This window comes from Calidris pugnax, unplaced genomic scaffold, assembly GCF_001431845.1.
Source record: "Calidris pugnax isolate Ruff unplaced genomic scaffold, ASM143184v1 scaffold32, whole genome shotgun sequence".
NCBI lineage: Eukaryota > Metazoa > Chordata > Aves > Charadriiformes > Scolopacidae > Calidris > Calidris pugnax.
Genome location: NW_015090783.1, coordinates 4685096 through 4698320, shown reverse-complemented (window position 1 = coordinate 4698320; position 13225 = coordinate 4685096). Strand labels below are relative to the sequence as shown.

At 36.4% G+C, this 13225-nt stretch overlaps 1 protein-coding gene across 6 annotated transcripts in view; it reads left to right on the top strand.

Moving 5' to 3' along the window:
- Positions 1 to 13225, top strand: part of RIMBP2 (RIMS binding protein 2) — a 160029-nt gene that overhangs the window by 23683 nt on the left and 123121 nt on the right. The window lies entirely within an intron of this gene.

The window sequence follows — 13225 nt, the reverse complement described above, 5'->3', positions numbered from 1 at the left end:
CATCAAAGTGCATTTCAGTAGCAGCCCAAACTAGTGTAAGAAGCAATATTATTAAAGGTCACAACCTTGTCATAGCTAGGCCAGAAAATGAGCCTGTGATCACATTTTAATCTAGATATTTTGTGTATCACCAGAGATAATTTTCAAAAGCAAGAAGAAGTATGGGTTTTTTTAGCTGAAATCAATAGGGTCTTCATGTTGTCAACTTTTTGAACAATTCAGGTTCCCTATTGCTACCAGTTTGTTGTCACTCTACCATTTTGTGGTGTTAATGTTCTGCACATCTTTATTGCATGGAAAGCATGAAAATAAAATTCAGGAACACTACCTTGAAAATAAGTATCAAGAGCAGCGGAGTAGTTGGCAGTTCCTGATAACCCTGAACAGAAGGGACTACGACGTCTGTCCCGTTCTTATCTCGTCCAGAAGAGGGCAGTAGCAATACACCACTCGTTTCAGATTGTTCTTAACCAAAAAATGCTTGAAGGTTTCCTTCAAGATGGTAGACCTTCTGGAAGACCTGTCTAAAATACTGAGTACCAAGATGGATTTTATAACTGAGTTAAAGTGTATTGATAGGTGATGGGGTAGGTGTATTATCATCCAAATATGAGCCGATCAGGAGCCCAGAATTCATATGAAATGCAGATCCTACTCTGTGGAGCCTATTGTTAAACTTCTCCAGCACTAATGCCTGCCCAAGTAGAAAAAAAGAGCTCCCAATGGATATTGTCTAATTAGAGCTAGGTAAAATACTGCCTTTTTCCTTCAGTCTCATCAGTATCCCATTCTTACTGCAGCAGTGGTATTCACAAAAATCAGTTTAGATAAACAGTTGCTTTACTTAGTAGTATTCTGAACTCCCTTTTGTTTGCTTTGAATGACTAATGACATGGGTCATGTTTTATTGAAAGAAATGCTGGCATAAAAGGAAGGTTTAATGTGTCTTTGCATGAATATGCTTTGAATGGATGTTTCAGCTAGGAATGCTGAAATGGCAATCTTTAAATACTCTCATGCTTCACAAACCCCAAACTGGAAATAGAAACACTGAATAGAATAATGAATGTGCAAGTAATCATGGGTTTTATAAGCTAACAAATGGTATGAGTGGTAATGATGGGTGTAGGACTGTAAGGAACATGATATTGCATAATTCAAAGAACATTGCTTAAGAGCAAAGGTCCACTTAGTTCAGTATGCTTTCTTCAGCTGTGATCAACATTCTCCTTGGACAAAAGTAAGATAAAAGCGAATGCAGAGTTATATTTTGTGTGCATATTCTTCCATTCTCCAACAACTCATTGCTGAGGAGACTTTCTGAAGAAGAGGTGTGTCCATAGTAGCTCTTAGTGAATGTTTTGCATAGCACACGCTGAGTAACTTTGTACAGCAATCTTTTCCTTAAGCTGTCTCTTTGCAAAAAAAAAAATATTAAAAATTTCTTATATAAAAAAAAGTGAACTCATTAATTGGACTGCTATAAATATTTACCTCAATTTTCATCCTGGCTGGCACTCCAGATTAGTGAAGTGCAAAATCTTAATGCTTTTTGATGAGCTTGTTCATGGATCAGGTGTTTAAGATTATTTACTCTGGATCAAGGACTTTGCTTGGTAATGATGCCTTGCGTCTTCCTAACCATGTTCTACAATTTAATTTATTCATTTTTGTCACTGTACCAAGAAGTGATATTTGCATGTCGGAATCCTATGGCACACAAACATTTTCCTTTGAAAGGCCATGCATGCAAAATGGAATTAAAGGTGTCATATCGAATTCACTTGTGTCATGTGATCCTCACATGACTGTTGTCTTAAAGGTTGATACCCTGGTTGCCTGTAGTTTGAAATGCATTTAGAAAGCTGCTAGAAATCACTGTGTAACTCCACCAGGTGTCATCAGTGGAATATTTTGGGATGTTGGCTTGTTTAACCAATGAATATATTTTATTACATGCTCAAAAAAAGTTATTTAAGATAAAGTTGTGAGTCTTTGTTTTGAAATCCATTATATGGCTTTCTAAGACAGATTGGTTTCAAAATGTCCAATGTGTCGGAGATAATTAGTTAGAGACTATGCACATAGTCATCCTTTCAAAAAAGTGGTAGAATGAGGACCAGCAACATCAAGACAACTTGTTTCTTAAGCCCGAGCTAAATACTCATTCTCTTCAGATGTTTAAGAAGTAATCCTATCAAACTCACTGTGCATGTTTTTGATAGAAAAAGTTTATATATCATTTATCTTGCAATTACATCAATTTCAAGCATCCAGTTTATTGCAAGATAGTTCTTTAAGCATCTTTGTTTCAAAATATGATCTCACCTGTACAAGCATTTGATATTGTGTCTTTTGGTTGCTGTGGTTCTGCAGAGCCTCTTTTTGGAGTAATTCTGGAGCTGGGGCTTCGTGTGACTGGAAGGTAATTTACTGAATGACCAAACTGGAAATAGTCTCCATTGTGTGTTTAGCGCATATTTGGGCCTTGGGAAATGAAGGGAGCCCAGATAAAGGATGGCAGAGCGGACCACAGGCAGAGTGCATCTTTCTGGTATGTTGTAGGCTGGTAACCTTGGTTTGTATTATCTGTGAGGTTGTGTGGGAAGAATCAACTGTGATTTCTCAGAGCTTTCTTGTTTTTCTTATGTTTTCTTGTGTTTTTCTTTTCTTTCTTTCAAATAGAATAAAATGGTTGGAAATAATTTTCAATAAACTGGATTTCAAACGAGAGGGACAAGTATAAATTTAGTTTAATTAAAGGGACTAAGATCAGGCAGGAAGGGAGATAATCTAGCAAGAACCCTTAATCTGCTGGGAGATGGCTCTGTTGCTAGTCGGAAGCCCAGTTAATAGATCCAGCAGGGTCTGGAATGTTTTTGATCGCTCTCTTAACTTCGTCATGTGTGCAGCTGTTTCTTCTAACTTATTTATTTATTTCAAGCTATTCACCTGGAATGTTTTTGTTCGCTCTCTTAACTTCATCATGTGTGCAGCTGTTTCTTCTAACTTATTTATTTATTTATTTCAAGCTATTCAAAAATGAAACATGGTTCCGTCTACTGCTGGTTGTGCTGTCATCATTTGAAGCTACATTGGTGAAGTATTTCACCAATTTTCAGTGGGTAGTAAGAGTCTGAATTTCTCTTGTGAGTCTGTGTCCCATGACAGACCTGAGAAGTAACAGGTTTCAGATCATCTGCTTATGTATCCTGATTCACAAATGATTAAAATGCCACGATAGTACTCCTGTCCTTCACCCAAATTTTCCTTTGGTGGAATATCTCCCATGTCATGAATATTTTTAGAGGTTCCTGTATTGTACATGCAGAGCTGTCTCACAGCTCTCAACCTGCAATTACAGCTCTCCCTTATAAATATTTAAATGGCAGCTCAGCTTTCAGACAGAGTACACCAGTGACAAAGATCAAGCTTTCTGACCTTTTGTTAATTTGCTCAGTGAAATAGGATTCGCTTGGTCTCATTTTTTGTATTTAAGAGAAGAAATTCACAAGCAGAGAGGGAGTTGGCATTTCTCATTTTTGTTGCTAATTTCCTTTTGGTACACTTATTCTAATAGTTCAGAAAGAAGAAAGTCACTAGAAAGTTTTATCAGTTACCCATGAGAATTAGAAAGATAGAAATTAAATAACATTTAGGCTCTTATCAAGAAATGACAAATTTCTCTCATACCATGATGGGGAAAAAAAAATTCAGCAAAGAAAGCAGAAGTGGAAATATGTCTAGACCAATAGGAAAATCTGCTATTGCAAATTTATTTGGTGTTTCATAGCCCTTTTTGAGAGATCAGTTCCTGCTTAGCATATCAGAAACCTGCAAAGTAATTCACAAGCAAAGAGTACAGTAACAGTAACTGTTTCATTCACAGATGGAAAAGGGCAAATTGGATGTTTGGGATGGCAAGGATTTTGCCCTAATCAAGAAACAGCCTGATGAGAGCCTGACAACAAGTTTTGTTAATCACAGGGATTTGGAGGGACAGGAGGCAGGTTGAAAAATGACTCAGTGTGTGTGATGTGAAGTAGAAAGAAATGGCAAAAATAGCTCCCAAGTTGTAGGATCTAATGATTGGGAGGATATTGCTGTGCTATCTGCAACAGTGCAATAAGGAAGGAACATAAATTAGCTTTTAGCTCTATTCTTTGAAAGAGGGGGGGAAAAAAAAGGGTTTGGGTAGAGCTAGTTAAAGATAATGGAAGGCCAAAGGCTATTCCTAGTCATTCCAATCTCCTCTTTCACTGAAGGCCACTGAAAGCCAGCACCTTTCCCTGATGCCCAGTTAAAAAGTGTCAAATACTTGGTTCTTCCTAGAAACTTTTTAGGAGACAGAGCCTCTCATTTCTCTGATCATATTCCCACCAAATAAGAAAGATTCTTCAGGTTAATGGAGAATATTTTAATTTTCTCTTGAAATAGTACCATTGTTGCAAAAGTATTATTAATCTTTTATATTAAAATATTAATGCTAAAAAATTATATTTTGTGATTGTTAATTATGGTTTTGGCTGTTGATATTGGGCAATTCTGTATTGACACCTTCTCAGTAGGTACAGTAAGTATTTCTCACCATAAGAATGCTTTTGTGTTAGTATATTTATGGAGTGGACATTTAGCAGAGAACTCCACTGGTACTCTACAGATAATGCTTTTTCTTGAAAAAAAGGCTGATATTTGCTGTGTGTGCCTTCAAGGGAAGTGAGTTAGCGAATATTAGCGGAGGGCTATTTTTTAAAAAAAGATATCTGATCTTAGAAGTATGAGCATGAGTATTTGTTAAAAAAGAATACATCTCCTTGTGTAGGTGTTGTAGAGATATGAGGGTCTGCAAAAAATTAGATTAAATTTGGGCTTTCCTGGTCAAAAGATTGAGGGCAGGATTTATACACAGCAGCATGATTTTTCAGAGCATGTCTGCAATAGGTTTGAAATGCCAGACGTTAGGAATGGCAAATACTCTTTAAGCCAATAGGTTTGGGAACTTTAAGTGTTTAAATCTTCACACTGATGCAGACAAAGACATATACAATGCCAGATCAATCTGAACTTCAAGAACTGTTCAGAATCCTGTTAAACAGAAATTCATGTAAGATATACATTGGGATATTTTCGACCTGACAGGATCAGTCAGTGACTGAAACATTAACTCCTAAAAATTGGAATTGCATTTTACTGAAAACTGTGTAAAGGGAAAGTACATCTTTTAATTCATAAATGAAAAGCACTTACAGATAGAGAGATATGTATATTGGCACTTAATGATTTAATAATATTAACAGAAAAAAAATCCCAATGCAAATATATATGTATAGCATATGATAATAAGTGGAGTGAATGCATCTGAACAACTTCTACATCTTCCTAGTATGCAGCTTTCAAAGAAAGCAGCATATTAATTTCATGGCTAACATATCATAAATTGCAAAGCAATTGGCTCTAGAAAGAACCACAAACTATTTATGATAATAGTAAAGCATGAAGTTGGAAAATCTCAATTATTGCTTTGGAAATGGAATTATCTATTCTGAAAAACACTGCACCTGCATACCCTGAAAAGTTAATGTTTCAATTATAAAATAGAAAATTTCTGCAGAAACACAGGACAAACTTTCTGTACCCATTGAAACAAAGCAGTGAAAATTCATACAAGTGTGTGTACATTTGTCTATAGATACAGCTCTTTCAGTGAGAAACAGAGAGGCTTACGTAAATCTTTTTTATATAGGAGTATAGGGAGACTTAGTATTTCTGAGTTTACAACTGTGTTCTTTGCCAAACAGCCCCTACTGATTGTTTCAGATTCAGATGTAGTAGATTTGTACAAGTGAATTTGAACTTGGAGTCATCCTGAAAATAATTCTGCCAACCTCACTGTACTTCTCCCATCAGTTTAACTTAAGCACCGAAGCTTTCTATAGTACGTTACCTGTTCTGCCATTGGCACTACTTGTCTCGTTATTGATTTGTGTTTTCCATGTCAGGACAGGATGTCTAAGTGTATAATAGCAGTGTAATGTAAAAATTCCAGTTTTCCTCACCGTATATAGATAAAAGACCTGCCATAGCTTTTGGAGTAGCTAAAAAACTGTGACCAAGCTACAGATTCTTAAAATTGACAGAAAAGTAACCAGTGAAATATGCAAATATAATCCTTAATTCATGGGATTTTCAGGAACTGCAAAATCAAAAATTTATCAGTAATTTTTTAAAACCTAGCAAAAATGTTGGTTTTCTTTGTACTTTTATGAGTTTATTAGGGATGTTTAAAAGGAAGGAATGCTTGCAATTCTTGGAGCAGAGGTTAAGGCCTGTGAAATACTGTAAAAGCTCTTGTGCTGGCCTTCTAGTTTTGCAAGTTGCTCTTTGTTTCTTATTTTATATGCAGCTATAAATGAATGGACTCAGCTATAAAGTTGATTAAAGAAGGGACTTAATTAAGACTTGTAATTAAGCTAGTGGAGGAAATTACAATGGAATTGAAAATTCAAAATGAGCCTGTGTGATGTAAAGGCTAATGATGTTAAGGCAGTAATCTCTATGAAATAATTGATTCTCTAGCCATTAGTCTCTTCTAATGAGATTAAGGACGAGGTGGCACGATCTTGCTAATTAATTTGTTTTGTGACTTTGAAATATGAAGTAGTAGTACAAAATTGTTTAATACACCAGAAAGCTCTCAAATCATAGGACAAATACCATCAAAGTAAGTCCATACTCTCAGTTGTAAAAAGGATGGAGGATAATATTTAACTTAATTCGGGAAATTTAAACATATATTGCATGGTTTAGCCTTACTGATGGACAGATATCAGGAGATGGATTCTCCAGATGGCATTTGAGATGTTGCGTGAGGACTTCATACTAACTGGCACCAAACCTGGTGTGTGCACCATTTCTGAGAACATTAGTATAGCGCCTTTCAAAATTTTATTTTCATATTAAATTGAGCCTTTGCCTGTTAGTCAAGTATCACCTTTGAGTTAAAAAAAAAAAAAGAAAGAAAAGCAAGAGTAAGGAATTAAAATTATTTTCATTCCTTCTTAAAGAAACATCAGTTGTTACTATCACAGAGATGCAGAGGTTCTCTTATTTTAAGTCATTGTTTTCTCAGGCAAGACACATCATATTTCTTTCCCTCCTCTCAGATTTCTCCATGATGGCTCCGTGTTTTCAGTGAACTTTATACTGACACTTCTCACCTACACAACAACTATTGGAGCACCTGTGTCATGTTTCTCTGATATATTCTAATCCGATTTTGGTGTTGTAGAAAGCTTGTTACTTCTTCTCCAGTCTCTCCCCTGTTCCTGTAGATACAATTTCCAGTTAACCTCATCCATATTCCTGTGTCAGTGGCTGTATATTGGAGAGGTGATTTGGATAAAATTTGGTGGTAATGCAGAATTGTAGTAATTTATTTATTCCTGCTCCCCCCTCCTTCCCTCCCTAGTGGAAAAGTGAAATACAAAGTAAAATTGCAAAGCATGTGAAGTGGTTTGTCTCCTGGCAAGGCTGTATGGAGAGTAAAGTGTGTGTTTCTGTGTACCATTTGTTAAGGTGGTTGCACTGTGACCCTGTCAGATGCTATAAACTACACAAGGTCAGGCATGGGCCAATGATGTGGTAGGAAACTAAGGAGCTTTCCCTGGAAGCTGAGGGCAGTTGTGCTGAGAAAAAAAATACAGTTTATGTTTCCTTGGGGTTTGATTTTTGGATCAGTTCTTTGTTCCAGATCTAGGAGGAACTGTGGGGGGCTTCTGGAAGTAGTGTTGATGCTGTCTTCTAGGTAAGATGCAGTACCCCATCTTTTTTTTTTAATGGTCATAAAGACCACATTAGTTTTTGCATGTAATGTAGTGCTATTTCAATGTCACAATGCTTTCAGCTTTTCTTGTTGATGAAAGTACGCAGGCAGATGTAAAATTTCATAATTTTTCATTTTTTTAAAAAAGATGCCATATGTGAGGTAATATGGACGCGTAGAGATTGTAAGCTTGTTGAGGCATGCAATATTCTTCTGTGCTGTGGGTAGCACAGTGTGCCATCTCCCTTGACTGACACTCTGCAATATTGTATTGCTTTACCACAATACAGATAATGAATTTGTTCTCTGTGGTATTTTTAATTTAAAAAAATAAGAGGCATTTCCACAGTGCTACTAGTCCAGGGTTTGCCTTATTGTTCCCTACTTAGTCTTAATAGGACAATAATAAATTGCGATAAATTCATCATAGACAGTAAATAAAATACCACAGAATTACAGAATGATATGGGGTTGGAAGGGACCTCTAGAGATCATCTAGTCCAACCCCCCTGCCAAAGCAGGTCCTCCTAGAGCAGGTTGCACAGGAACATGTCCAGGTGGGTTTTGAATGTCTCCAGAGAAGGAGACTCCACCAAAATACATTGGCTTGCTTAGCATGTGCATTAAATACACCTTTCCATGCACACATGTGTGGACCTACACAAAGTGTAGAGCTGCATAATCTTTACACGTTGTATTACAACTGATTATTTCACTAATATTGAATCTATCTCTGATTAGAGGCAGAAGAAAAAGGGCATGTATGAAGAGCAGAGGCAGGTCAGGATAATCCTTTCAATTTTAGAGGAAAGATTGATATCTAGTTTGTGAAGGATTTATTGAAGTGTCTTGCATTACAAACACAACATTTAAGAACTGCTTTAGCAGACTGATAACTTTATAATTGTTGACATTTTGCTTTCCATGTTTAATGTTATTGTCTTTCATGTAACTTGGCTACTGATTCTTCAATCACAATGCAATTGTCATTTGCAATTTAGGATCAAAGTAGATTCCTGAATTATTTTGAATGTATAGTTAGAGATTGTAAAATACATGACACGATGACAGCATCTTTCAAATTAGTTTCCAAGACACTGTTTCGTAGCCCTGTCAAGTAAGGAATATTGATGTAATACGGTTTTGTAGCTATATTGTTCTGTCTTCAAAGTTGGTATTGATACCTCACCAATCAGAAAAAGTTCAGCTGTCATAAAATACATGGATGTTGTAATCTGCATGAAATACTGTTTCATTGTTACGTACACTTTTAAGGAAACTTTAATGAAGGCGTGGCTTTATAGATGTTCCTTAGAATGTCAGTATTCAGATTTAGATCTCTACCTTTTGCTGACATTCGCATCTTGCTGATTTCAGCTTGAGAATAAAAGAAATATGTAAACTGCTAAGGACTTAGATCTCCAATGAACCATGACAAAAAGTGTCATTACGCTGCACCTTTATGTATCAACACTTCATATCACTGTATTATGAAATAGCATAATAACTAAGTAATGCTAGAGTTTAAGATCACAGTGCATTTTTGGGGACTTGCGCATTGGTTTTTGCCTCTTACTCCTTTCTGGAGGTCAGTCACCTGAAACTATTACGGCTTTAGAACTGTCGCTTATGATAATGTCTAATTTTCAGTTTGTTTTAAATTAGAATGAAGATAACAAACTATCAAAGCCCCAAATCAGAAGATGAAACTTAAAACAGCCATTCTTCAGAGTAAAAAAAGCCCTGAGGGAATGCACACACTCCAACTCAGAACCTATTTCTTTATAGTTACTCTCTATTTATAATGGAAGTGAGGTGAAAATAAATGCAAAAACAGACTAATTTGCCATTAAAAGCATAACTCCTTTGTATTCTGCTTCCTTTGTAAACCATTACTGTCCTCTTTTGGCTCCAGAGAGAGTCGTTACGCAGTGTCCAGCAGGAACTTCAGTCTATCCCTTGACCTTGTGTGCTCTGCCTCCGAGGCATTTTTCCTAGAATGACTCTTCGTGTTCTTGAGCTGACTTTCATATCGTGTATGCTGAAGCAGTGATTTCTGAAAAAGATCTGTTTGTAAAGGGTCAGCTATTCTAGCTGTCTCTCTTAACCGAAACTTTACCGAGTGAAGACTCTATCATGAGTATTATCATAAGCATTATGATAAGCATTTCTTACCTACATTTATAGTAAAACTGTAGATAGACACTAGAGCTATAGACCTGTGAAACTCCACTTGTCTCCTTGTTTATTCTCAGATAGCCCTTTGGAAAGACTAGAATTTTAGAGAAATGGTAACTGCTCTGTTGGAAAAGCTGATTGCAAATCCTGTGCTTGAGTACCAAGCCTTGAGCACTTTAGAAACTACCCTGTTCCAGTGGTCCTGTAGCTGTGAGTTTGCCCATTGACGCGATCCTTGCAGCAAAAGGTGTTACAGATGTGAGTGTGCTTCACTTCATTTGTTTATGTTTTTAAGACATAATTCTATCTCTTGAAAACGAACTTTGATGAACTCAGACTGCATAAAGTAACTTCTCAAAACATATTTTCCTCTAACAAAAGACTTTGTTGTTATGAAACAAAGTTTTTTCAGCAGTTAGCATGCAGCTTAATGAGTCATTCAGGTAAACAGGTTCCAGTGAAGATTGAATTACGATCTATTCAGCTGACATAAAGCAACCACTAGTTCTTCTCAGGAAACTCATGAATAAATAAAAGATCCTGTGCTCCCAGGCCCAAGCCTAACAGAAATGTAAGGATGCGTGCTTTTCAGTGTGATTTCCCATGTCCTACAAGTACAGCCTTGATGTTGCCATCAGAATTAGATTGGTGCTGATGAAGACATCAAACATTATGTAAGTAAAGACATTTAAAAATAGATGGAAACGTGGGGGTATGAGTGGAAGTATCTATCATTAACTCTGAACAATCTGTTAGAAAATAACCTCTGATATTTTGCTTGTGCATATAGGATGCAATTCATATGCCTTGCCATTTTGTGTGTGGAGGGGCAGTGTCCAAAGTTATTTTTAGCATTCCATTCTAGTGAAAAATAAGAGTTTTAAAGTCTTTGGCAGAGCTTATTCATGCTTATTATCTACTGAGGCCAATAAATATGTCAGCTCTTCTCTGTTGTTACATTATGGTTTTTAGCATTAATTCAGACTCCAGAGAGCGTTGTGCTGTGTAAGTGTAACAAGAGTCCTTTCTCTGAGTTCACAGGTTAGCAGGTGATATAAGATTAATAAGACAGAAAAAGCAAGTGAGAGGAAAATGATATAAGATTAATAAGACAGAAAAAGCAAGTGAGAGGAAGTCATGGGACAGTCCTTTCTCTGAGTTCACAGGTTAGCAGGTGATATAAGATTAATAAGACAGAAAAAGCAAGTGAGAGGAAAAAGCAGTGATGAGGATGAGAGTAACCTTGGTGTGTCACCTAGCTGAGTGTATTAGTTTTCATAGGTACAATAGCAACTGAGAATTTTAAGGACAGTTGGATATCTTTGACAAATGCTCATAGGGAAGCTTTTCTCAGGCTTAAGGCAGAAGCACAGAGATGCTTATATGAAAATGTGGCTTTTGAGGCGTGAAAGGTGGAACTGTTGGCTGAACAGAGGTGGGAACTGATACCTTGATAGTTTTTGACAGCATAGAGGCAGGACAAGATCTAAGCGCTGTTTGCTGGGTAGAAGGAAGCTATTGTCATGTTTCCTCTGCTGACTGCACTGTGTAGTGTGTTGGATCCTGAGCACACTACACTATGTGGGCTGCATTTGAACATTTGTGAAATTTTTTCTATCTTCTGGTAGTGTAGCTGAAATGAAGCCATCTCTGCAAAAATGGGGGCTCATCTGAATTAAATTTCCTGAACTTAATCAGCAAATCCTTCTACTCATTTTTTTTTTATTTTCTAGTTTTTGAAATGCAACCTAAATAAAATATTATGGAAAAATGCCTTATTGCTTCACAGCTGTGGATTCTTTCAAGAGCTCTAGTATCTTTGCAAACATTTATTTTGACCTAAATAATGCAAAAAGAGAGATGTGAAGATACAGCACCGAACGGATTAGAGTCCTGGCTTAGTGATAAGTTACAATACAAAAGCACAGATGAGCCAGTGAGCATCTCTATGTATAATTTACCTTTCTATGTAGTCTTAAGAGTGAGAAATTTTGGAAGAAAAATTACATTTGCACTAGTATTTCTTCTGTTCTTTTAGTCCATGCATATAATACTGTTGAACGCTCAGCCATTCCAATTTATGTATGACAGGTAATATGCTGTACATTTTAATTCAAGGGATGGCTTGTGAATAGGCATATTAATGTATTGGCCCCATGCATTGCTCACATGCTTGATTTTGTGCATCTTTTGGAAGTTTTAGAGGGAATTGGAGTTTTAGAGGGAACGTAACCACACCAGTAGAAGTTTCTTTCTTGCACATATTTGCATGCTGTCCTTCCAATCACTGTCACTTCCATTCTATCACTTCAGTTAAGTTTCCATGTTTTCCTTCTAAAAACATAGGGTTTTTTGAGAGACTTAAAGTCTGATCCTTATGTATTGGAGACAGCCATCCATTCATTACTGTCTGTGAAGTGGACAGTCACATCGGTATCTTTGTATGTAATCATCTTAGTGATTTGCTAAGCTTCTTCTGGGAATAGGAAGACCAAGTTAATTGCATTTTATGCCAGACTTCACATCAAACTTTGATTTATTTAAAACTGTCACAGTGCTGGCGGATGCTATGTTGCATTTTTTTCTAAACCTTTTTTTATTTTTAAACTGTATTCACCATTTTTCATCTGCTATTAAAATTGGTTGACTTATGATGTAAGGAAGGGAAGCTAATTTTGCCTTAGGGGAAAACTGCTTTATTAGATCTTTTCTTGGGTTAAAAAGCTAAACTATAAACAATTAGGATCTTAGCCAAAAATCAGTGGGAGTTTTTACATCAGTTTCAATGACTTCAGATTGTGGCTATCTCAATAATTTATGGTCTCTATTGAGTCAATTTGCAAATGGTGTTTGATTGTTGGCCAGAACAGAAAATGCTAAGCAAAGGATTAAGTAGTTCTGAACTATCCCAAATTCAGGATCTTTTGAGGTTCCTGAGACACATATGCATTTCAAATTATACTTATATGAAAATGTAGTGTATTGGAGGTAATTGTTGCCAAACCTTTAAAAAGGAATTTGAGAATGTTTATATTGCTGACTCCGTCCGAAAGAAATTTGAAATATCAAACCTCATGACCCCTCTTAAGCTAAGGAGCGCTGTGAGTTGTGTGGGTAAACTGGCAAAACCCACCCAAGATTTCTAATAGGACTTGGTATAAGCTGTTAGAGATTTCTGACAAACTTGTAGTCTCTAATGATAAATAATAGGCAGAATTTTTCTCC